Genomic DNA, 26,092 nt, shown 5'->3' on the forward strand with positions numbered 1-26,092 from the left:
ACATGAGATAAGCATTGTGGATCCATAAAGGCTAGAGGATGGGAATGAAGAGAAGAGCCATGGGGGTGCATTCTGGAGTGGAGGCTAGTACCTGGTGATACTACCCTTACTCAATAAGCCTTTGCACGGTTAATGCAACTCCAACATTGCTCTCTGCTTCAATGGCAAGGGGAAATGTGGAAAAGAGGATTTGCATTCAGATAACCATCAACAAGGACTGAACTTCACAATCTGGGTGAACAAATAAGCGTGGGGGTAGCTTGCTTATTATAGCGGTTACTACCCTAAACCAATTAAGCCTGATACATCACTTTGAAAGCATATGCAGCACTGCTCTTTGCTTCAATGGTAGGGGGAAATGTGGAAAACAGGATTTACATTAAGACAACATCCAGCAATGCATTGATCTGTGCAGTCTGGGTAACCAAGCATCAGGGTAACTTGCTTGATGCGGTGGTTACTACCCTTAACCATTAAGCCTTATGCTCACCTTTGATGCAACTCCAACATTACTCTCTGTATCAATGACAGGGGTTGGCAGGAAATTTGAATCAAACAGTTACCAACAAGAGCCCTGAACTTGGTGGTTGATAAAACAGATAAGTATGGGAAAATAAGCGTGGGAGCTTGCTGGATGCTAGAAATATTGCCCAAGATATTGCCAGATCAACCAGATTGTCTGATTCCAGATTTTAATAAAAGTTGTTTTGTTTTTTTAAATCAAAAAAGTGCTTCTAGCTTGCCACAAATATAACAGGATATGTTGGTTGGTACTATAAAACTAACTTATTTGAAATGGCTCCTATCTAGACAAAAGAGTAACAGTGCATTTAAAAAGTGACAGCCCAGTGTTATGTCAAGTCATCCAGATTTTATTTTCTCAATGTTTAGTTACCTGTACGTGCCAAATGCAGCCATAGCTGCCCTCCTGGCTTCAGGAAATTAATCAAGAGAGGAGAACCCGTCTGCTGCTATGGATGCATCCCCTGTCCAGAGGGAGAGATCTCCAACAAAACCGGTAGGTGATATCATCTGATCATGTGGCAGGACCTATCTCCACGGCTCTTTGAAATTATGAAGCCTGCCAAAGACTATGCAGATGAATACAATTTCATGGGGGGGTACAGCCAGTTATTTCACAGGCAGGCCTAGATGTCTCTATTTGAAGAGTGAGGAAAAAAAATGTCCAGATTCAAATATTCTTGTTTTTCATCTATTTTTGTTGTGCAGAAAGTTTGTAGTATTATGACTTAGCTGCCTTCAAACTGCAAGTGTGCTTAAGAACATGCCATACTGGGTCAGACCAAGGGTCCATCAAGCCCAGCATCCTGTTTCCAACAGTGGCCAATCCAGGCCATAAGAACCTGGCAAGTACCCAAAAACTAAGTCTATTCCATGTTACTGTTGCCAGTAATAGCTGTGGCTAATTTCTAAGTCAGTTTAATTAATAGCAGTTAATGGACTTCTCCAAGAACTTATCCAATCCTTTTTTAAACACAGCTATACTAACTGCACTAAGCACATCCTTTGGCAACAAATTCCAGAGTTTAATTGTGCGTTAAGTGAAAAAGAACTTTCTCCGATTAGTTTTAAGAGAGGATTGCCAAGGAGATAAAAAATGGTGACAAAACATTTTTCAGATACATCAGCGAAAAGAGAAAGGTCCAAAGTGGTATAGTGAAATTGAAAGGTGGTAATGATCAATGTGTGGAGAGAGACAAAGAAATGGCAGAAATATTAAACGAATACTTCAGCTCTGTGTTCACTAAAGAAGACCCTGGAGAAGGACCATCTCTACACAACAAGAAACTGGAGGGAAGTGGAATGGATATAAATCCTTTTACAGTAGAAAATGTGTGGGAAGAGCTAAAGAACCTGAAAGTGGACAAAGCCATGGGGCCTGATGGGATTCATCCAAGGATATTGAGGGAGCTCAGAGATATTCTGGCAGCTCCGCTGCGTGACCTGTTCAATAGATCCCTAGAAACGGGAGTGGTGCCAAGTGATTGGAGAAGAGCGGTGGTGGTCCCGCTTCACAAGAGTGGGAACAGGGAGGAGGCTGGCAACTACAGACTGGTTAGCCTCACTTCGGTGGTGGGAAAAGTAATGGAGTCACTGCTAAAAGAGAGAATAGTGAACTATCTACAGTCCGGAGAATTGATGGACCAGAGGCAACATGGATTCACCAGGGGAAGATCCTGTCAGACAAATCTGATTAACTTTTTTGACTGGGTAACCAAGGAATTGGATCGAGGAAGAGCGCTTGATATCATATACTTGGATTTCAGCAAAGCTTTTGATACGGTTCCGCACAGGAGACTGGTGAATAAAACCAGAAGCTTAGGAGTGAGGGCCGAGGTGGTGACCTGGATTGCAAATTGGCTGACAGACAGAAGACAATGTGTGATGGTAAATGGAACCTTCTCTGAAGAGAGAGCGGTTTTAAGTGGTGTACCGCAAGGATCGGTGTTGGGACCGGTCCTGTTCAATATCTTTGTGAGCGACATTGCGGACGGGATAGAAGGTAAGGTTTGTCTTTTTGCGGATGACACGAAGATCAGCAACAGAGTGGACACGCCGGAAGGAGTGGAGAGAATGAGACGGGATCTAAGGAAACTGGAAGAGTGGTCGAAGATATGGCAGCTCAGATTCAATGCCAAGAAGTGCAAAGTCATGCATATGGGGAGTGGAAATCCGAATGAACTGTATTCGATGGGGGGGGGGGAAAGCTGATGTGCACGGAGCAGGAGAGGGACCTTGGGGTGATAGTGTCTAACGATATGAAGTCTGCGAAACAATGCGACAAGGCGATAGCAAAAGCCAGAAGAATGCTGGGCTGCATAGAGAGAGGAATATCGAGTAAGAAAAGGGAAGTGATTATTCCCTTGTACAGGTCCTTGGTGAGGCCTCACCTGGAGTACTGTGTTCAGTTCTGGAGACCATATCTACAAAAAGACAAAGACAAGATGGAAGCGGTACAGAAAAGGGCGACCAGGAAGGTGGAGGATCTTCATCGCATGACGTACGAGGAGAGATTGAAGAATCTAAATATGTACACCCTGGAGGAAAGGAGGAGCAGAGGTGATATGATACAGACTTTCAGATACTTGAAAGGTTTCAATGATCCAAAGACAACGACAAACCTGTTCCGTAGGAAAAAAATCAGCAGAACCAGGGGTCACGATTTGAAGCTCCAGGGAGGAAGATTCAGAACCAATGTCAGGAAGTATTTCTTCACGGAGAGGGTGGTGGACGCCTGGAATGCCCTTCCGGAGGATGTGGTGAAGACCAGAACTGTGAAGGACTTCAAAGGGGCGTGGGATAAACACTGTGGATCCATAAAGTCAAGAGGCCGCCAATGAAGAGTGGGTGACTCACCAGAATGACAGCTACTGCCTGGAGACAATACCCTTATTCAATAAACATACACATGCTTACTGTGACTCCAACATCGCTCTAAGCTTCAACAGCAAGAGGAAATGTGGAAAAATGGATTTACACTCACAAAGAGGGGAGTAGCTGGCTTGTTACGGCGGTTACTACCCCAAACCAAATAAGCCTGATACTTCACCTTCAATGCATATACAGCATAGTTCTCTGCTTCAACGACAGGGGAGAAGAAAAAAGGGGTCGCACTCACAAAGCGGGGAGTAGCTGGCTTGTTACGGCGGTTACTACCCCAACCAAATGTGTCTGATACTTCACTTTCGATGCATATCCAGCATGGCTCTCTGCTTCAACGGCATGGGAGAAGACTGATACATCACGCATTTCCAGCATAGCTCCCTGCTTCAACAGCAGGGGAGAAGAAAAACCACCAATAAGGACTGTATAACATAGTCTGGGTAAAACAAATAAGCATGGGTGTAGCTTGCTTATTGCGGCGGTTACTACCCCTACTACCCCTAACTAATCAAGCTAGATATTTCAATGGTGCGGGAGGAAGGTAAATAGAACCAAGAGCTAAGAGAAACAGATAAGTATGAGAGAAAAAATGTGTGACGCTTGCTGGGCAGACTGGATGGGCCGTTTGGTCTTCTTCTGCCGTCATTTCTATGTTTCTATGTAAATGTGCCACATGCTAACTTCATGGAGTGCCCCCTAGTCTTTCTATTATCTGAAAGAGTAAATAACTGATTCACATCTACCCATTCTTGACCTCTCATGATTTTAAACATCTTTATAATATCACCCTCAGCTGTCTCTTCTCCAAGCTGAAAAGTCCTAACTGTTGCGTCCGTCGGTCGTAGACGGCTGCAACCGCTCTGCTTCAACTCTCTCTTACCCTTTTCCTCCTCCCTTGGAAAGATGGCTGCCTCCACTGGTGTTTGCCGAAACCCTTGGCGTCTCCGAGCCAGCATGGGCGTCCCCGTCTGCCATGCTTCTTCCTGAGTCCTCCTATGGCACGCGCGTGCACGCTGCCTACGTTTTTGTATACGTCATGGGGGGAACCTCGGGGGCTGCCCTACCGCATGACATCAGTACCTCCAGGTATTTAAACCACCGCTCCGCTCCAATTCAACGAGTTAGCAAGGACTTCGGTTTTGCTACTCTGACCGCTTCTAAGCTGCTCGCTTGGATTCCTCGCTACCCTCCGTGGTTTCTCGCTCCTACGGAAGCTCTGGGTACCCGCTCCTCGGGGGCCCTTCGCTTCCACTCGCCCTCCGGGTTTACTTAGCCTAACCTTAAGGACACCAGCTCCTCGGGGGTCCTGTCTGTTTTTTTACAGGAACCCTCGGTGCTCCTAGGAACTCGCTCCTCAAGAGCCTATTCTGCTCAGGGCATCCCGCACCTCGGACCTCGGGTCCCTCTCTTCATTCATCTACCAAGGAAGGGATCAGCACTGCCGCTCTGTGAGTATCACTACGCTTCAGCTCTCCTCATTCCACCCTTCAGGTTCACGGCCTATCCCACACTGCGGAACACTACCGGACCTTTGCTACATCTGGGTGAGCCCATCAACTATAGAGACTGTCTGAGGTATTACAGTGATATCGTTGGACTACAGCGCTGTCCGTTCCTGGGGCAAGATTCTACCTCATCTACAAGCAGTACAATAAAGCTTTCCTTTCTCAGTGTCCTCTTACTAGAGTCTAGCCAATCGTTGTGGTTCCTCACGGGGCCCCTCCCCGTGGGAGGAGTCATCACCACTTCGACCAAGAGTCCACAGTATGCCACAAACCAAACACTAACCTCTTAATCTTTCCTCACTGGGAAGCTGTTCCATTCAACTTATCATTTTGGTCACCCTTCTCTGTACCTTCTCCATCACAATTATATCTTTTTTGAGATGCGGCGACCAGAATTCTACACAGTATTCAAGGTGCGGTCTCACCATGAAGCGATACAGAGGAATTATGACATTTTCCGATTTATTCACCATTTCCTTTCTAATAATTTCCAACATTATGTTTGCTTTTTTGACTGCCACAGCACACTGAACTGACAATTTCAATGTTTTATCCACTATGACGCCTAGATCTCTTTCTTGGGTGGTAGCACCTAATATGGAACATAACATTGTACAACTATAGCATGGGTTATTTTTCCCTATATGCATCACCTTGCATTTATCCACATTAAATTTCATCTGCCATTTTGATGCCCAATTTTCCAGTCTCACAAGGTCTTCCTGCAATTTATCTCAATCTGCTTGTTGATTTAACTACTCTGAACAATTTTGTATCATCTGCAAATTTGATTACCTCACTCGTCATATTTCTTTCCAGATCATTTATAAATATATTGAAAAGTAATGGTCCCAATGCAGATCCCTGAGGCACTCCACTGCCCACTCCCTTCCACTGAGAAAATTGTCTATTTAATCCTACCCTCTGTTTCCTGTCTTTTAGCCAGTTTGTAATCCATGAAAGGACATCGCCACTTATCCCATAACTTTTTACTTTTCCTAGAAGCCTCTCATGAGGAACTTTGTCAAACGCCTTCTGAAAATCCAAGTGCACTACATCTACCGGTTCACCTTTATCCACATGTTTATTAACTCCTTCAAAAAAGTGAAGCAGATTTGTGAGGCAAGACTTGCCCTGGGTAAAGCCATGCTGACTTTGTTCTATTAAACCATGTCTTTCTATATGTTCTGTGATTTTGATGTTTAGAACACTTTCCACTATTTTTCCTGGCACTGAAGTCAGGCTAACTGGTCTGTATTTTCCTGGAGTGCCCCTGGAGCCCTTTTTAAATATTGGGGTTACATTAGCTATCCTCCGGTCTTCAGGTGATTTTAATGATAGGATACAGATTTTTACTAATAGTCTGAAATTTCATTTTTTAGTTTCTTCAGAAATCTGGGGTGTATACCATACGGTCCAGGTGATTTAATACTCTTCAGTTTGTCAATCAGGCCTACCACCATGATTTGGTTCAGTCCATCTGAATCATTACCCATGAAAACCTTCTCCAGTACGGGTACCTCCCCAACATCCTCTTCAGTAAACACTGAAGCAAAGAAATCATTTAATCTTTCTGCGATGGCCTTATCTTCTCTAAGTGCCCCTTTAACTCCTCAATCATCTAACGGTCCATCTGACTCCCTCACAGGCTTTCTGCTTCAGATATATTTTAAAAAGTTGTTACTGTGAGTGTCTGCCTCTACGGCCAATTCTTTTCAAATTCTCTCTTAGCCTGCTTTATCAATGTTTTACATTTAACTTGCCAACGCTTATACATTATCCTATTTCTTCTTTTGGATCCTTCTTCCAATTTCTGAATGAAGATCTTTTGGATATAATAGCTTCTTTCACCTCCCCTTTTAACCATGCTGGTAATCGTTTTGCCTTCTTTCCACCTTTTTTAATCTGTGGAATACATCTGGACTGTGCTTCTAGAATGGTATTTTTTAACAATGACCACGCCTCTTGGACATTTTTTACTTGGGGAGTGGCATGCAGTTTGTACTAAGCCTTTGTCTTAGCTGCATCTTGCTGGCAATAAAAGTCTATCTTTACGGATCAGTTGTCTGGACCTCTTTCCTGACTTTTTACTGACGGTTACATTTGGCGAGCCAGCCAGGAGGTGCCAGGGACGCTATATTAGCCCCCCAGTTGGTCCGGCAGTTTGGTGGCGGAGTGATCCTCCAGACTTACCTGGTGAGTGGCCACCGCTGAGTTCAGTGATCAGGTTTCTGAGGGGACCATTCCACAAAAATTCTTCTGAGACCTCTGGGCTGGTGATCCGGAAAGAAGGCTTTCTTGATGATCGGAAGTTAGAACTTTGCAGGCGAGTATGTTGGGGAAATGAAATATGAAATAAGAAATATTTTAAATCCGATCCGTTATTACGAAGGATCGAGGGGACTTTGATCACGCCCCGCGCAGTGGCCGAGTAAGAACTAGGTTCTGAAACCCCACAGCGATTTGGGAAAGATTTTGGGAACAGGTTTCTTGTTGTGTGAAAGAGAGTGAGTGGCCTCGCAGTTCTAGGCTGGGCGACCGCGTCCTAGTCGGGGCGATTGTGACCCTATTGTGTCTGGCGGATACGGACCCCTTACCTGTCCGCTTTCCCTTCCCTCCTTTGTCTGTGTTTCTATTCTAAAAATGGGTGGGGGAGGTTCTACTCCATTAAAAACCATGACGGAACACTTTAGTGAAGTGTTCGATAAGCATAAATGCACGAAATCAGGAATGATTCAGCGATGTGCATATAAATGGCCGAGTTTAGGAGATTCTGTGAATTGGCCTCCAAAAGGAACTTTCGATTTTCAGACAGCCACCAAAGTTCAAAATATAGTAATTGTAGAAGGAAATCCAGGATGTCCCGAAGATATACCATATATTGATGCCTGGATTGCAGTTATTCTTGATCCACCGTCATGGGCAAAAAAGTTAGTGGAGGGAGCCGCCCTCATAATGATGGCACATATACAAAAATGAAAAGACCGGAAGTCCTCATACCGGAAGAGAAGGGAAAAGACGGCCATTTTAGCTATAAAAGAAGATACGTCATCTGTGGCGGCCATCTTTGTAGCGAAAGGAAGTAATGGAGATCAAGTGAAAGTGAAAGTGCAGCCTCCTTTAGTAAAACCCATATTGGCAGATGAGCCGGAAAATCCCCCTCCACCACCGTATGTTCCAATATATCCACAACTCCCGCCGACTCCCGCTTATGAACAAATCGATTCTTTAGCAGAACCCGCACTTGCAACAGAAACCGTAGAAGCGGCGGAACTTAAAAAGGATGTGGGAACATCCGTTTCAGAGTGCACTCGAAGTAAAATAAAGACCGCAAGTTTACAGCTACCAATTAGAGAAACTGCAACTGTAGTGCCAGTACCACCAACAGAAGAAAATGATTTTATTACAACACAAACTATAAAGTTATTTACATATGTACCTTTTTCATCTGCTGATCTTTTTAACTGGAAACAACATGGTCCTTCATATGCAGAAAAACCAGATCAGATGATTGACTTTTTATCTGGAATTTTTACAGCTCATAATCCTAATTGGGATGACATTCGTCATCTAGCCTCCTTTCTTTTTACTACAGAAGAACGACGACAAATACAGCAAAATATGGAAGAATCAGCTAGAGAAGGAGCTGGTTCAGATGGAAGCCCTGATGAAGCAATGAGGGAATTTGCCCCTCTTACAGACCCCCTTTGGGATTATCAGACATCAATAGGACGAGAACGTATAGCTGCTTACCAAAAAGCCTTCCTAGAAGCTTTGAAGAAAGGAAAAAGAAAAATTATGAATATGAGTAAAATACAAGACATTGTGCAGAAAAAAGAAGAAAGTCCTGGAGATTTTTTAGAGCGGTTAATGGATGCTTATCGCAAATATAGTCCTTTTGATCCCGAAGATTCAAAAAATCATTCTATCATAGTAATGAGTTTTGTAGGACAGTCATACTCAGATATACGTCACAAACTTCAGAAGACACAAGGATTTGAAGGAATGACTATTAGCCAATTAAAAGCAATGGCAGACAGAGTTTATGGAAATCGGGAGATAGAAGAGGAGAATAAAGATAAAAGAGAAGCTGGCCGTCGAATGAGAGAAGGTGTTAGTCTTCTAGCTGCAGCCTTAGAGGAAACTAATTTTGGAGACCAAAACAGTTATCATCAAGGATATCCTGGATATAGAGGAAGAGGTAGATCTCCATTCAGAGCACCATTCAGAGGAAGGTTATTCAGAGGAGGATCATTTAGAGGAGGAAGAGTGCCCTTAGGACAAAATCAATGTGCATATTGTAAGCAAGAAGGACATTGGAAATCTGATTGTCCAGAAACACCACAACGAAAAGAAAAAGGATATAAACAACATCCCAAATCACAAGAACCTGAGTGGCAATTGGCATTAGATGAGATGTCTGGAGATGATGGTGATGATGCTGGACGAGATTCCTGACTAGATAAGGAAGATCTTCCACTTGATCCTTTAGTGGAAATAAAAGTGAGAACAAAGACATTTAAAGGACTATTGGACTCAGGAGCACAACGATCAGTCATGACTACTGCAATAACTACTCCAACATCAAAAAGTATTTCCATTGTAGGAGCTTCTGGAAAACCACTAGCAGCTCCTATTCTTCAAAATCGACAGATTCGAATTGGAGGACAATTAGTATCTCACCAATTTCTTTATGTTCCAGGATGTCCAGTGCCATTAATTGGTAGAGATCTTCTTTGCAAACTAAGAGCAAATTTACAATTTGAACCAACTGGTGAAATTAAAGCTTCATTTGCTGATAACCCAGTCTCTTTAATTTGTCCTCTTCAAGAAGAATGGAGACTCCATCTTCCTGTTATTGAAAAAGCAATTGAACATCGATATGAGGAAGAAACACCTCTCAATGAAAAACGAAGACAATTGATGGACAGTATACCTTAAGTATGGTCTGAAAATAACCCAGGAGGATTGGCTAATGAAGCTATCCCTATATGGATCGAAATGAAAGAAAATGCTCAGATTATTAATCAACCTCAATACCCCATTCCATATATGGCCAGACAAGGAATACAAATACATCTTCAAAGACTATTTGATTGGGTATCCTTAGACGAATTCGATCTGCTTGGAACACTCCTTTATTGCCAGTAAAAAAGCCTGGAACTAATGATTACCGACCAGTGCAAGATCTAAGAAAAGTGAATAATCAAGTGGCAGATTTGATAGCCCTTGTGCCAAATCCATATTCAATCCTGGCTCAAGTTTCTTCTAGTTCCAAATGGTACAGTGTTATTGATCTCAAAGATGCCTTCTTCTCCGTTCCAATAGCGGAGAAATGTCAGAAAATTTTTGCCTTCACTTGGGAAAATGCCCAAACTGGAGAAAAACAACAGTATACTTGGACTCGTTTACCTCAAGGATTCAAGCATTCACCTACTCTGTTTGGAGAACAAATGGCAAAAGACCTGAAGATGTATCAGGTTATATATGGACCCGTTGTACAATATGTGGATGATCTCTTGCTATTTAGGGAAACCTATCATGAATGCGCAGTATCAACCCTACACTTGTTAAAGACTTTGTACTCGAAAGGGTATCGTGCAAGTAAAAAGAAAGCGCAAATTTGTGAAGTAGAAGTGGAATATTTGGGCTTTCGTATCAAAGAAGGCACTCGTCGCCTTGGAATCTCTCGTACAAGTTCTATAAGAGATCAACCTGTACCAACCTGTAAAAAGGAACTCCATGCATTTTTGGGAGCTGCAGGATATTGTAGACTTTGGATTGCTAACTATGCAATCATTGCCCAACCATTGTATGATAAACTATGAGGCAAAGAAGCAGAATCTCAGCCCTTCCAGTGGGAAAAACAAGAATTAGCAAACTTACATCAACTGAAAGATGCCTTGATCTCACCCCCTGCTCTAGGATTACCTGATATCACAAAACCATTTCATCTGTTCATAGATGAGAAGAAAGGAATGGCCATTGGGGTATTGACTCAAACTTTAGGATCGTGGGAAGGACTTGTTGCATATTTGTCAAAAGGGATGGACAATGTTGCTAAAGAATGGCCTGGCTGTCTTCGAAGCATTGCTGCCGCATGCTTATTAATACCTGAAGCCGTTAAATTAACATTTGGACAAACTCTGCAAGTGACAACTCCCCATACTATTCAAGGATTACTTGAAACTCATGGACCAAAATGGATGACTAATTCACGTCTGGTCAAGTATCAAGCTCTGTTATGTGAAATGCCTGAAATTCAAATACAAGATAGTAAAAACTTGAACCCAGCTACTCTAATGCCAGCACCTGAACCAGTTATTCATAACTGTGAAGAAATCATGGCTACTGTACATTCCAGTAGACCCGATTTGAGAGATCAACCTTGGCAAGGACCTGGACCTTATTCACTGATGGAAGTAGCCAATTTGTAAATTGAAAACGTGTTGCTGGATATGCTGTAGTTTCTGAAGATGAAATTGTTGAAGCTGAACCTTTACCCCCAGGAACATCTGCACAAAAAGCTAAACTGATTGCCCTTACTCGAGCCTTACAACTATCAGAAGGACAAACTGTCAATATATACACGGATTCTAAATATGCCTTTCTTACAATTCAAGTACATGGAGCCCTATATAAAGAACGAGGATTTTTAACTGCAGAAGGAAAACAATTAACCAATGCACCAGAAGTACATGAATTACTAAATGCAGTCTGGTTACCTCACAAAGTGGCTGTAATGCATTGTAAAGCACATACAAGAAAATCAGATCCTATTGCTCAAGGAAATCAAAGAGCGGATACAGCAGCAAAGGAAGTAGCTCGAGAACAACATTTTCAAGCAGCCACAACAACATGCCCTCTTTTACAGTTTCCAAGTGAAGTTCCCATCTATACTACAAAAGAAAATGAATGGGCACAATATGAAAACTTTCATCAACAAAATGGATGGTGGATTATACAAGATGGTCGAATATGGATACTTGAAACTATTGCTTGGATAATAGTTAAAGAAGCACATGATAAAACGCACCTTGGCCGTGATTCATTAGCAAAATTACTGGGAAAAACATATTATATCAACCGAATCACTCAATTAACTAAGCATGCAATCAACCAATGTATCACATGTGCGCAGAACAATCCTCGAAATGGACCTGCTCCTGCCCCTGGACATATTCTTCGAGGAACTATACCTTTTCAAGTCTGTCAGATTGATTTTACCCACATGACTCCATCAAAAGGATACAAATCCATATTAGTGGCAGTCTGCACTTATACTGGATGGATTGAAGCTATACCTACACGAACAGAAACAGCTAAAGAAGTTACCACTTTACTTCTATGTCAGATTTTACCACGATATGGACTTCCAAGACAAATAAATTCTGACAACAGACCAGCCTTCACTAGTGAAGTGACTCAACAATTAAGCAAGATTCTGGGCCTTAATTGGCATCTGCACTGCACATGGAGACCACAAAGCAGCGGAGCAGTTGAGCGAGCTAATAGAACTTTGAAAAGTCAATTAGCAAAATTATGTCAAGAAACAAAAACCAAATGGCCAGATATCCTACCATTGGCTCTGCTAAACATCCGATGCACTCCAAGAAAATCTGGCCTGACACCTTATGAAATGATGTATGCAAGACCACCACCACTTCCATCGTTCCCTGAATCATTACAAATCCAAGGAGAAATGTTACTCAGCAAACAATTAAAAGGATTACATGATACAGTGATGGCAATCCGCACCTATACATGTGAAACGGAACCATTAATTCTGATTACCCCAACTCATAAATTTCACATTGAAGACACAGTGTGGGTAAAGGAATGGGATGAATCTGACTGCCTCAAACCTCGATGGAAAGGACCATATACCATACTGTTGACTACTCCTACTGCTGTAAAAGTCTCTGGTTATCCATCATGGATACATTGGACCCGGATCAAACCTGCCTCCAATACTTGGCAGGTCTCCAGGATTGGAGAACAACAACTAAAATTCACCAGAAACATACCAAAAGCTGAGTAATACAAATGTTGATTCTGAAGAATACAAATAAACACATTATTTCTTTTCCTTCTTTACAGGCATAATAATACATGACTTCATCACTTTGGAAGTGGGCCATCTGTGCTCTCCTTATCATCACTTTAAGTATTATATGCCCATCTGAAAGTTCTTGGAAATGGTTCATCTGCGCTATCAGATCACTAACGAAGCAGCTACCTCTCCAATTGATCACACGACAAAGGAGAGAGGAGACTAAACCCACTCTATATTTCCAACATACAATTTTCAAAAAGATTTTTTATATATATAACAATTAAATACCCAACAAATGACAATATCATAAAGATTTTAGCTCTCGTGATAATGTAATCTGCAGCCTCTCACCTGAGAGACTTTAAATTTGGGTCCGGGTAAGTTGAGAATATTTTAGACTCCCCAATATAGGATTGATCATATGTTGTAGTGGTGAATGTGTTGTAAGATGGGCTGTGTGGTCTGTTTTGAGTAGTTTTAATTTGTGTTTTTAATTTTTAGGGTATACAGAATATATTGGCCTGATTTGATAGTTACAATTCCCCTGAAGAAGACTGGACCTCAGTTGAAACATGATTCATGTTGGGATGTTTAAAATTTAACAGCAATGCAGTGTATCTGCCTGATTGAAAATTTGAATGGCTAAGTATTCTATTTTTGAATTCAATATTTAAAGAACGTTAGTTCTAAGAAAGTGGTGAAAATTTATACATTTATAGAATTAGATTGAATAAAGGTAATAGGTGGGTGGACAAATGACAATAAATGATTATAAATAAGAAGCTCTAAAGGCTGATTACTAGAGATGTGAATCATGTCCTCGATAGTCTTAACGATCGATTTCGGCTGGGAGGGGGAGGGAATCGTATTGTTGCCGTTTAGGTGTTTAAAGTATCGTGAAAATCGTTAAAATCGTGAGCCGGCACACTAAAACACCCTAAAACCCACCCCAGACCCTTTAAATTAAATCCCCCACCCTCCCGAACCCCCCCAAAATGCCTTAAATTACCTGGGGGTCTAGCGGGGGTCCAGAACGGCCTCCTGAAATCGAATCGTGTTGCCTTCAGCCGGCACCATTTTGCGCCGCCATTTTGCAAAATGGCGGCGCAAAATGGCGCCGGCCATAGACCAACACGATTCGACTGCAGGAGGTCGTTCCGGACCCCCGCTGGACTTTTGGCAAGTCTTGTGGGGGTCAGGAGCCCCCTCCCCAAGCTGGCCAAAAGTCCCTGGGGGTCCGGGAGCGATCTGCTGCCGCGAATCGATTTTTGCAATTCGCAGCAGCAGATCGCTCCCGGACCCCCAGGGACTTTTGGCCAGCTTGGGGGGGGGCTCCTGACCCCCACAAGACTTGCCAAAAGTCCAGCAGGGGTCCGGAACGACCTCCTGCAGTCGATCTCCTGCCGGTGCCATTTTCCGTACGGAAAAACGATTCGCGGCAGGAGATCGCTCCCGGACCCCCGCTGGACCCCCAGGGACTTTTGGCCAGCTTGGGGGGGGGCTCCTGACCCCCACAAGACTTGCCAAAAGTCCAGCGGGGGTCCGGAACGACCTCCTGCAGTCGAATCGTGTTGGTCTATGGCCGGTGCCATTTTGCGCCGCCATTTTGCAAAATGGCGGCGCAAAATGGCGCCGGCTGAAGACAACACGATTCGATTTCAGGAGGCCGTTCCGGACCCCCGCTGGACCCCCAGGTAATTTAAGGCATTTTGGGGGGGTTCGGGAGGGTGGGGGATTTAATTTAAAGGGTCGGGGGTGGGTTTTAGGGTGTTTTAGTGTGCCGGTTTTCCCGCCCTCCCCCTTCCCCGGATTTACGATTTTTTGACGATAAATCGGGGGAATTGTTATTGTATCGTGGCCTTAACGATTTTTAACGATTTAAAATATATCGGACGATATTTTAAATCGTCAAAAAACGATTCACATCCCTACTGATTACAGCCTGCGGCCCATTGCGTGGTGAGAGACTGCAGATTACATTATCACGAGAGCTGAAATCTTTATGATATTGTCATTTGTTGGGTATTTAATTGTTATATATATAAAAAATCTTTTTGAAAATTGTATGTTGGAAATATAGAGTGGGTTTAGTCTCCTCTCTCCTTTGTCGTGTCATCTGCGCTATCTACATCATCAGTTCTGCTCTACTATGGATCACTTTCATTATCTTCAGAGAATCATTCAGTTACTAATGATAATCATGTGCACAATAACAAGATCTCTCAACTCTCCATTAAGTCAAAATTGCTCTGAATGTATCAAACAAGTGTGCACTACAACTCAAGATGGATTTCAACTTGTTTTCACAATAATACACCAATCTCAGCCTCCATCATCCTGTATATCAAAACCTGCTTGTTCATTGAATACTACTCAAGGATATCAATCTTTTCATCGATGTACTTTGAACAACAAAATTATTTGTCATTCTCCAACCACTAGAGATGTGAATCGTGTGATCGATCGTCTTAACGATCGATTTCGGCTGGGAGGGGGAGGGAATCGGATCGTCGCCATTTGGGTTTTTAAAATATCGTGAAAATTGAAATCATGTCTATTAAATGACGTGTGCAATGGTCTGATAATAAGCTACACCTACTTGAAAGAATGTATAAAAGTTCACTCCCCACGGGGAGTGGCATGCAGTTTGTACTAAGCCTTTGTCTTAGCTGCATCTTGCTGGCAATAAAAGTCTATCTTTACGGATCAGTTGTCTGGACCTCTTTCCTGACGGTTACACCAGTAATCGTTTTGCCTTCTTTCCACCTTTCTTAATGTGTGGAATACATCTGGACTGTGCTTCTAGAATGGTATTTTTTAACAATGACCATGCCTCTTGGACATTTTTTACTTTTGTAGCTGCTCCTTTCAGTTTTTTTATAACAATTTTTCTCATTTTATCAAAGTTTCCCTTTTGAAAGTTTAGCACGAGCGCTGTGGATTTGCACACTGTTCCTCTTCCAGTCATTAAATCAAATTTGATCATATTATGATCACTATTGCCAAGCGGCCCCACCACCGTTACCTCTCTCACCAAGTCCTGTTGTAACCGTCAGTAAAAAGTCAGGAAAGAGGTCCAGACAACTGATCCGTAAAGATAGACTTTTATTGCCAGCAAGATGCAGCTAAGACAAAGGCTTAGTACAAACTGCATGCCACTCCCCGTGGGGAGTGAACTTTTATACATTCTTTCAAGTAGGTGTAGCTTATAATCAGACCATTGCACACGTCATTTAATAGACATGATATGTTAGACATCTTATAGCAGCAATCGTATTAATACAATACAAAATATTATTACAAAATGGTAGTGCGTTTCACTGAATGTCAGTACGTAAGTGCGTAGTGCATGCCATTGCATATCAAATGTTAGTACATTCAATATGGCTGTGCGTTTCAATGCGTTTCAATGCTGGCATTATTAATTAGAAATTCTCAGTTTTCTCATTCAACGATTGTTCATAGGATTGAGCTCCTACACCGGCATGGTTAAAAGGGGAGGTGAAAGAAGCTATTTTAGCCAAAAGATCTTCATTCAAAAATTGGAAGAAGGATCCAACAGAAGAAAATAGGATAAAGCATAAACATTGGCAAGTTAAATGTAAACATTGATAAGACAGGCTAAGAGACAATTTGAAAAGAAGTTGGCTGTAGAGGCAAAAACTCACAGTAAAAACCTTTAAAAATATATCCGAAGCAGAAAGCCTATGAGGGAGTCAGTTGGACCGTTAGATGATCAAGGGGTTAAAGGGGCACTTAGAGAAGATAAGGCCATCGCAGAAAGATTAAATGATTTCTTTGCTTCGGTGTTTACTGAAGAGGATGTTGGGGAGGTACCCGTAATGGAGAAGGTTTTCATGGGTAAAGATTCAGATGGACTGAATCAAATCACGGTGAACCTAGAAGATGTGGTAAGCCTGATTGACAAACTGAAGAGTAGTAAATCACCTGGACCGGATGGTATACACCCCAGAGTTCTGAAGGAACTGAAAAATGAAATTTCAGGCCTATTAGTAAAAATTTGTAACTTATCATTAAAATCATCCATTGTACCTGAAGACTGAAGGATAGCAAATGTAACCCCAATATTTAAAAAGGGCTCCAGGGGCGTTCCGGGAAACTACAGACCGGTTAGCCTGACTTCAGTGCCAGGAAAAATAGTGGAAAGTGTTCTAAACATCAAAATCACAGAACATATAGAAAGACATGGTTTAATGGAACAAAGTCAGCATGGCTTTACCCAGGGCAAGTCTTGCCTCACAAATCTGCTTCACTTTTTTGAAGGAGTTAATAAACATGTGGCTAAAGGTGAACCGGTAGATATAGTATACTTGGATTTTCAGAAGGCGTTTGACAAAGTTCCTCATGAGAGGCTTCTAGGAAAAGTAAAAAGTCATGGAATAGGTGGTGATGTCCTTTCATGGATTGCAAACTGGCTAAAAGACAGGAAACAGAGTAGGATTAACTCCTCACAATCCTAGTCAATGACCTCCCGGCACCTCCCCTATATCCCCCCCTGCCCCCTTGTACAACCCCCTTGTACAGCAATAGTAAATGACCGCCTATTCCATGTGCAACACCTCTCTGCCCACCCCACCCAACATGTACAGCTCCCTCTGCCCTCCCTACCCCGCCCTATCCCCTAAACATTGTTTCCCTAATACTCCTCCTCTAAAAGGCCACAGTTTCCCTCGCATCACACCCATCCCTACCATTTCCCCCCTTCCCTCCGCTCCTTTCCCCTCCCCACTCCCCCCCCTAAATTCCCCTCCCCACTCCCCCCCCCCCAAATTCTTCTGCCTTACTTTCTATTGTACAAAATTTCATATATCAACTTAATATTGTTTTTTAGTTAATGTTGATTATTTAACCAATTTTATTAGTTCATGTTGATTTTCTAACCAATTTCTACGACGCTCGTTAGCAGTATAAAAAAAAAAAAAAGCTTCCTACATCTTTTATCTAGCTATCCCTCTTTCAGTGTTCATTGTAATTTCCTTTCTCAGTTACCTGTAAACCGACATGATATGTTTTACGAATGCCTGTATATAAAAGCTATAAATAAAAAATAAAAAATAAAATAAATGGACAATTTTCTCAGTGGAAGGGAGTGGACAGTGGAGTGCCTCAGGGATCTGTATTGGGACCCTTACTTTTCAATATATTTATAAATGATCTGGAAAGAAATACGACGAGTGAGATAATCAAATTTGCAGATGACACAAAATTGTTCAGAGTAGTTAAATCACAAGCAGATTGTGATAAATTGCAGGAAGACCTTGTGAGACTGAAAAATTGGGCATCCAAACGGCAGATGAAATTTAATGTGGATAAGTGAAAGGTGATGCATATAGGGAAAAATAACCCATGCTATAATTACACAATGTTGGGTTCCATATCAGGTGCTACAACCCAAGAAAGAGATCTAGATGTCATAGCGGATAACACATTGAAATCGTCGGTTCAGTGTGCTGCGGCAGTCAAAAAAGAAAACAGAATGTTGGGAATTATTAGAAAGGGAATGGTGAATAAAACGAAAATGTCATAATGCCTCTGTATCGCTCCATGGTGAGACCGCACCTTGAATACTGTGTACAATTCTGGTCGCCGCATCTCAAAAAAGATATAATTGCGATGGAGAAGGTACAGAGAAGGTCTACCAAAATGATAAGGAGAATGGAACAACTTCCCTATGAGGAAAGACTAAAGAGGTTAGGACTTTTCAGCTTGGAGAAGAGACGACTGAGGGGGGATATGATAGAGGTGTTTAAAATCATGAGTGGTCTAGAACGGGTAGATGTGAATCGGTTATTTACTCTTTCGGATAATAGAAAGACTAGGGGGTCCTCCATGAAGTTAGCATGTGGCACATTTAAAACTAATCGGAGAAAGTTCTTTTTTACTCAACGCACAATTAAACTCTGGAATTTGTTACCAGAGGATGTGGTTAGTGCAGTTATTATAGCTGTGTTTAAAAAAGGATTGGATAAGTTCTTGGAGGAGAAGTCCATTACCTGCTATTAAGTTCACTTAGAGAATAGCCACTGACATTAGCAATGGTAACATGGAATAGACTTAGTTTTTGGGTACTTGCCAGTTTCTTATGGCCTGGATTGGCCACTGTTGGAAACAGGATGCTGGGCTTGATGGACCCTTGGTCTGACCCAGTATGGCATTTTCTTATGTTCTTATGGTTCCCTGTACATACCAGGATCAGTGCAGACAATGGGTTATCTCTCCCTTCCAGCAGATGGAGTCAGATAGAACTTTGAAGGATGCTTCCTTATAAGATAGTGCACCCTCTACTAATCCTCAGTATTATCTTGACTCCAGCAGATGACAGTGGTGGCTTTCGTTCCCCACTGAGATGACTCGAAAGCTATTTTAGGAATGTTCTCTATTTTCCTCAGCTTTCCTTTCTTTTGGATGGATCAAGTCTAATTAAAAAAAAAAATCTTTGAATTTTGAATTTTCTGAGGGAATTATTTGGAGAGCTTTCCGGTAGCCTCCGCTCCTGTTTTAGTGGGAGCATTCTATTGCTTGCAGGCAGTACTATTTGCAGCTCTCCCCCTCCTCCTATCTCTGTTGTCGGGGTAAGTTTGTTTTTATTTCCTTTTGACAGGTTATTTCCTCTCTTCCTCTCTCCGGGGAGCATGTCAGTGTTGCCGGCCTCTCCCCCTGTTGCTGCTATCTGACCCGCTGTCCCTGAAACGCTATTTTCCTCGGGGCAGCCGGCACAGAGAGGCGTTATTCCTCTGTGCCTCTATCTGTGGGTCAGTGGCGTAGCCACGTGTGGGCCTGGGTGGGCAGTTGCCCTCCCAATTTGGACCCAGGCCCACCCAACCAGAAGAGGCCTTTCGGAGCATTGCCGTCGTAGGATCCGGTCCCCGCTGACCCAGCTGCTCCATGGTCCTCCTCCGCTCGGGCTTAAAATGCTGTCAGCCCGGGCGGAATGCGGCAGGACAGCTGGAGTCAGTGGCACTGGCATGGTCTCTTCTTCCCGCCCCCCCTCCCCCCGCGGCCCGGAAGCGGAAGTGGTGAGCAGCGAGTGCGTGCGCGGGAAGAAGAGACCATGCTAGTGTGGTCAGCATCGGCCCGAAGAACAGAAGAGAGGTGAGGTCTGAAGAATGTGCAGCGCGGCTCGGAGGAAAATGAAGAAGATCGTCAACCCCCGCCGCCGATGGGACTCCTCCTCCGCGAGGGTTGAAAGTGAAGTAGGTTGCTGCTGCCTTTAGGGATGGACGTGGAGGAGGCTGTTGCTGCTGCTAGTTTGGGGGGGGAGGGGGAGTGAGTGAATGAGCAAGCATGTGTGTGTGTGAGATAGCATGTATGTGAATGATTGAGAGCCTGTATGTGTGTGACTGAGAGCTGGTTTAGGTGAGAGAGCATGTGAGTATGTGATTGAGAGCATGTGTGTAAATGAGAGAAAGAGAGAGAGCATGTTTGTAAGCATGTGAATGAGAGTCTGTGAGCGAGAGAAAAAGGCAGCATGTATGTGTGTGATTGAAAGCCTGTGTGTGTAAGCATGAAAAGATAGACAGCATGTGTGTAAATGTGTAATTAAGAGCCTATATAAGTGAGAGAGAAAAAGCATGTATATATGTGAGCGACTGAGAGCCAGTGTGTGAGAGAGAGAGAAAGGAGAAAGTTGCAAGCAAACCATCCCTCCTCCTGCTAATTCAAAACAATTTCATGGCATCTGGATATCAAATGTTCTCAAGTATACAGAGCAAAAAATGTTTGTATCCTTATTTTTCATTACTGGGTCTTTGTGTCTGCTATTTTTAAATATTTTATTGGTATCTAGACATTTTTTATATGATTTTTTAATTATTGGATATTCCATTCATCAGCTGTATTTGAAATAATCTGTTCTTTTTGTTAGTATGGTTTTACTGCTACTGATTTTATATTTCTTGATTTATTTTATAAGGATGGGAGATGTTTCTTTTTCCTTTGTTACACTGCATACAGAGACTCTGGCTTGTTGCGGTTTCCAATTCAGTTTTTGTCTGCATGCTTCTAGTTATGCATTTTGGTCTCTTTATTCTTTGTTAGGTGAGGGTCAGCACATGTGACTCAGGTGAGGTTTTCTGCTAGCGTGTAGTTTCTGTGTAGGGCTCTAGAGCAGCCTGACTTGGTCCGTTCTCCTAATAGGAGATTTATTGGTGTCTTAAGGCCTGGTGTAATATTTTCAGTGTTGCCTTTTCTTAGGTAAGGTGGTTACTGTTTAAGTGCTGGAAATTGGTGCTGTTTTGGTGTGGGATGTTTACTATTTATGCAATTTCTGTTCAGACAGAATATGTATCTTTCCTTGTGTCATTCTTAACAATAAAAATAATACTGGACCTTTATTTTTTATTTTCGCCGTGAATTGTAATGAGCAGTGTGTCACACATGTGAGCATGGTCTGTCAGGTGTGTCACGATGGGGAAAAAGGTTGAGAACCACTGCATTAAAGAGTCAATGTGGACAGGAAGGGGCCAGACAGGTCGCCATAGGATTCCATCTCCACGGTGGCAGAAGTAGGACTTTGGCTGTGCCTAATGAAAAAGCCCTGTGTGGGTGTGGGTGAGAATGGGAGCCTGGGTGCGCGTCTCTGTGTGCATAAGAATGGGAACCTGGGGGGTGAGAGAGTGAGAGCTTGTGTGTTAGGGAGTCTGTGAGAAAAAGTATGTGTGTGTGTGTGTGTGTGTGTGTGTGTGTGTGTGTGTGTGTGTGTGTGTGTGTGTGTATTTGAGGGAGGAAAAGAAGAAGACAGTAGGAGACGAGAGAGACTGAAAAGGATTAGGAAATGAGTAACAAGGTAAAAATGGGAAAAAGCGACCAGGACCAACTGATTAGAAAAGTATAAACATCAGACAACAAAAGTAAAAAAATAATATTTTGGGATTTTAGCAATTGGACTATGCCATCTTTTGGAATGTGCATTTCTTATATTTTTAATTTGGCTCTTTCTTCAGTATTCCACTGTTCTGAGTCTAGTTTCTCAGGCTTTCTATTTTGGTTTTGTCTGCGTGTTTCTGTTTCTAATTTGTAGTCTCTTATTTCTATATTATGTAAGGGTTGGTCTCTGTTTTGCCTGTGTGTGTGTGTGACTGAGGTGCAGTATTTCAGCTAGCGTGTAGTTTCTCTGTAGTATTCCAGCTTGTTCTGTAACTCTGATAAGTGATATATTAATGTTCTAGGGTCTGGTTTAGTATTTGCATTGCTACTTTTTCATAAGGTTGCTGTTATTTGAATCCTGAGAGTCAGTGCTGTGACTGTACGGTATGTCAAGGTTCTAGATGTCTCTTTGCAGGAGTTTCTATTACTTCACAAAATAGCAGTGGAGGGATTATTTTCCTGAGGTGACACCAGAATTTGAGTATTCTTTTTTACATGTTAACATAAAAACATGCCATACTGGGTCAGACCAAGGGTCCATCAAGCCCAGCATCCTGTCTCCAACAGTGGCCAATCCAGACCATAAGAACCTGAAAAGCTCCCAAAAACTAAGTCTATTCCATGTTGCCATTGCTAATGGCAGTGGCTATTCTCAAAGTCAACTTAATTAATAGCAGGTAATGAATGTCTTCTCCAAGAACTTATCCAATTCTTTTTTAAGCCCAGCGACGCTAACTGCACTAACCACATCCTCTGGCAACAAATTCCAGAGTTTAATTGTGCGTTGAGTGAAAAATAACTTTCTCTGATTCGTTTTAAATGTGTTACGAGCGTGCGCGGGCGCGGTCGTCTCAGGCGGGTGGTGAGCCCTTGGGCCACGGCAGGACCCCAGGAGGAGCCCAAGGCCACACCGTGGGAGGTGAGCTGAGCAGGCATGGTGAGCCAGGCAGGCAGGAACAGAAGCAGGGAGTCCGACCCTCAGCCGGACCTGCATGCCCATGGTAGCCAACACGGGGAAGTTGACTAGTGAACGGTCCTCCGACTGTTCCCGGCCCTTTCGGACCTGCCGCAGGGAACGGCAATGGGCAGCAGGCCGGACAGAGGCGAGGGCAGACAGAGTCCTTAAACGGAAGACATCAGACGGGGCAGAAGCAGGCTGAAGCAAGACTGAGACATCAGGACAAGGGCTGAAGCGAGACACAGGAAAGGTCCAGGCGAGCAGGAACTCCGATGCTGGGATACTCACATCCGAAGCCCCCTCGGCTGGCAGAAGCTCAAGAGCCCGTGGGACGAATCCCTCCTGTTGGCCACTCCAGGGCCCAACAGGACAGAAGGCTCAGGAACCAGGTCAAGGCAGAGACAGGAAGACATCCGGACAAGGGCTGAAGCAGACACTGTAGACAAGGCTGGACGGGAACATTGCACTGTCCATCAGGGCGCCCTACTCAGCCCGCCCGTGGGACTGAGTCACGGACCACCCTGTCCCAGACGCGCCCTACACAGCCCAGGAAGGCTGGTCGCGGACCACGCTGAGAAGGAGGGTGCGGGGAAGACCCAGGCGAACAGGAACTCCGATGCTGGGATACTCACATCCGAAGCCCCCTTCGGCTGGCAGAAACAGGAGCAGACATCAGGAAACACGTCAAGGCAGACATCAGGAAACATGGAGGACCTGGATCGGCAAGGTTACAGACAACTGTAATGCACAATCCGAAGGCCGAAGACAAGCAGGAGTCGGAGTCACGGACCAGAGTCAAGGCAGGCTGAAGACAAGCAGGAGTCGGAGTCACGGACCGGAGTCAAGGCAGGCTGAAGACAAGCAGGAGTCGGAGCCACGGAGGACCTGGATCGGGAGAGGCCACAGACAACTGTGTAACCCAATCCGAAGGCCGAAGACAAGCAGGAGTCAGAGTCACGGACCAGAGTCAAGGCAGGCTGAAGACAAGCAGGAGTCAGAGTCACGGACCAGAGTCAAGGCAGGCTGAAGACAAGCAGGAGTCAGAGCCACAGAGGACCTGATCGGGACAGGCCACAGACAACTGTGTAACCCAATCCGAAGGCCCTGAGGAACTGACAAGCAAGTCCTTAAATACTGGAGGTTGCAGGCAACTCCCTGGGAGGAGTTAGTCAGGACCGCCCACCGCTGGTCCTATAACTAGGGTAGAGAGCTGCGGGCCAGCCCCTAGGGAAACGGGCGTGGCTGGTAACAGGAAGTCCAAACGCTGAGGCTTGCAAGCCACAGGCATGCCTCAGGAGCAGCTAGGCCTCTCAGGCCCTGGAGCAAGTCCTGGAAGATGCGCAGGCGAGGCCCTGGCTTCAAGGCGGCCTCAGGAGGAAGGTAAGAGACCTCCTGCAGTGCAGCAGCAGGGGGGATCGCAACAAAATGTGCCACATGCTAACTTCATGGAGTGCCCCCTAGCCCTTCTATTATCCGAAAGAGTAAATAACCGATTCACTTTTACTCGTTCTAGACCTCTCCTGATTTTAAACACCTCTATCATATCCCCACTCAGCCGTCTCTTCTCCAAGCTGAACAGTTCTAACCACTTTAGTCTTTACTCACAGGGGAGCTGTTCCATGTGAATTGTCCTAGCTCTGCTCTGCACCTGTTCTGATGTTAAATGCTGTTTTATTGTAGTTATGATGATTTCTGGCTTTCTGCAAAGAAGATTCATGAAACAATACATTAATTTTTGTTTTATTACATGATTGGATCTGATTGTTTGTTTTCTTTGCTTTTCACATGATATACTTGTGCATTTATAAACTGCAAAAAATATAAAATTAATTAATACAGATTAATAAGGAATTTTTAATGCTGGTAAGTGCTGGAAATAATTGAGTTAAAATATTTTAAAGTTTCTTGCATGATGCATAATGGCTGTTGCAAACTACTTAGAAAGCCATTGTAGGGTGCAGCATATGGCATTATTTATCAATAAGAATACAACTACCGTAGTAGGTCTCACACCTGCATGCCTATAGCCCACCCATGTTAACCTTATGCCCACCCAAAAAATCAATTCTGGCTACGCCACTGCTGTGAGTCTCTGAGGGATAGAGAGAGAGCAGGACTGAAGTGGAGGCTATTACCCGCTTCTTACAGCCACGAACCTGGTGAGCGTGAGGAAGAACAGGCTGAAGCGGAGGTTTTTCCCGCTTCCTGCAGCTTTAAACTTCACCTGTTTCTCACGTTAAGAACAGCTGGTTCCCTCACAGCTCCGTTGGGTTTCCCCATGCCTCATTCGTCCAGGTGCTGCGCTTCTGGAGAGCCCGGGTCGAGGCTCTCCCGCGAGGGGATTTGCACAGCTTGCCTCCCTGGTGGGGAGGGACCTCTCAACCGCCAGACTGCTCTGGTTCTCGTCTTCTGGCGCGCCTCGACGCTCAGGAGCCGGCCCCGATCCCGCTGACCGCAGGAACGGTGGCCATTTTGTCTCCAGACTCGGCTGCTCCGGCGCTAATAGGAAAAGAGCAGGACGCTCCTTTTTCATCTCAGCCGCTGGTTTTGACACCCGTTCCACCTCTGGAGCCTTTTCCTCCGTCAGGGGATCTTCCCACTCTTCCTCCATCGGGGCCACCTCTGTTTTCCACGGATTTTGTTCTCCTGCTTCACAATACTTACCTGGCCAGAATGGGCCAGCACCAGGAAATTTTTGCGGGACCTCCTCCTCCTAAGGTACCCAGAATGGCTGATTCCACTGAGGTCTTGGGAAATGCCCAGACCATGGGAAGTGCCCAAGGGTCAGCGGTCCCGGGACCAGGGGTACCTCTGACCACCTCAAGTGATCCGAGGGTCCGTTTGGTACACCCCTCTGCGGGGGGGGGGGGGGGGGGTGTCTGTACTTCAGCAGGACCCGAATACAGATGAACCTTCAACTACGGCTCAATTGGAAGGGGATGATCCTAGAGTCCTGCGGATCTTCCAGAGGGATGAGCTGGACCCCCTCATTCCACATATCCTACAGGAATTGGACATTGAGGCCACTCAGGACCTGCCTGAGCCTAATCCACCAGCGAAGAAAGGGGACCCCCTTCTGGCGGCTCTACGTCCAGGGAATGGGATTCACCGGAGACCTCCTTCAAGGTCGGTAGAGCCATGGATAAGCTTTATCCTCTCCCGGATGATTTCCTGGAGCTTCTTAAGGTTCCCAAAGTAGATTCTGAATTCTCAGCAGTGACGAAAAGAACTACCATTCCAGTAACGGGTGGTGCAGCCTTGCGAGATCTTCAAGATCGAAAG

The 26,092-nt window shown here is 44.1% G+C and overlaps 1 pseudogene; it reads left to right on the forward strand.

Moving 5' to 3' along the window:
- LOC115081052 overlaps positions 1-26,092 on the forward strand; it is a 128,143-nt pseudogene that overhangs the window by 27,036 nt on the left and 75,015 nt on the right.

This window comes from Rhinatrema bivittatum, chromosome 19, assembly GCF_901001135.1.
Source record: "Rhinatrema bivittatum chromosome 19, aRhiBiv1.1, whole genome shotgun sequence".
In the NCBI taxonomy this organism is placed as follows: domain Eukaryota; kingdom Metazoa; phylum Chordata; class Amphibia; order Gymnophiona; family Rhinatrematidae; genus Rhinatrema; species Rhinatrema bivittatum.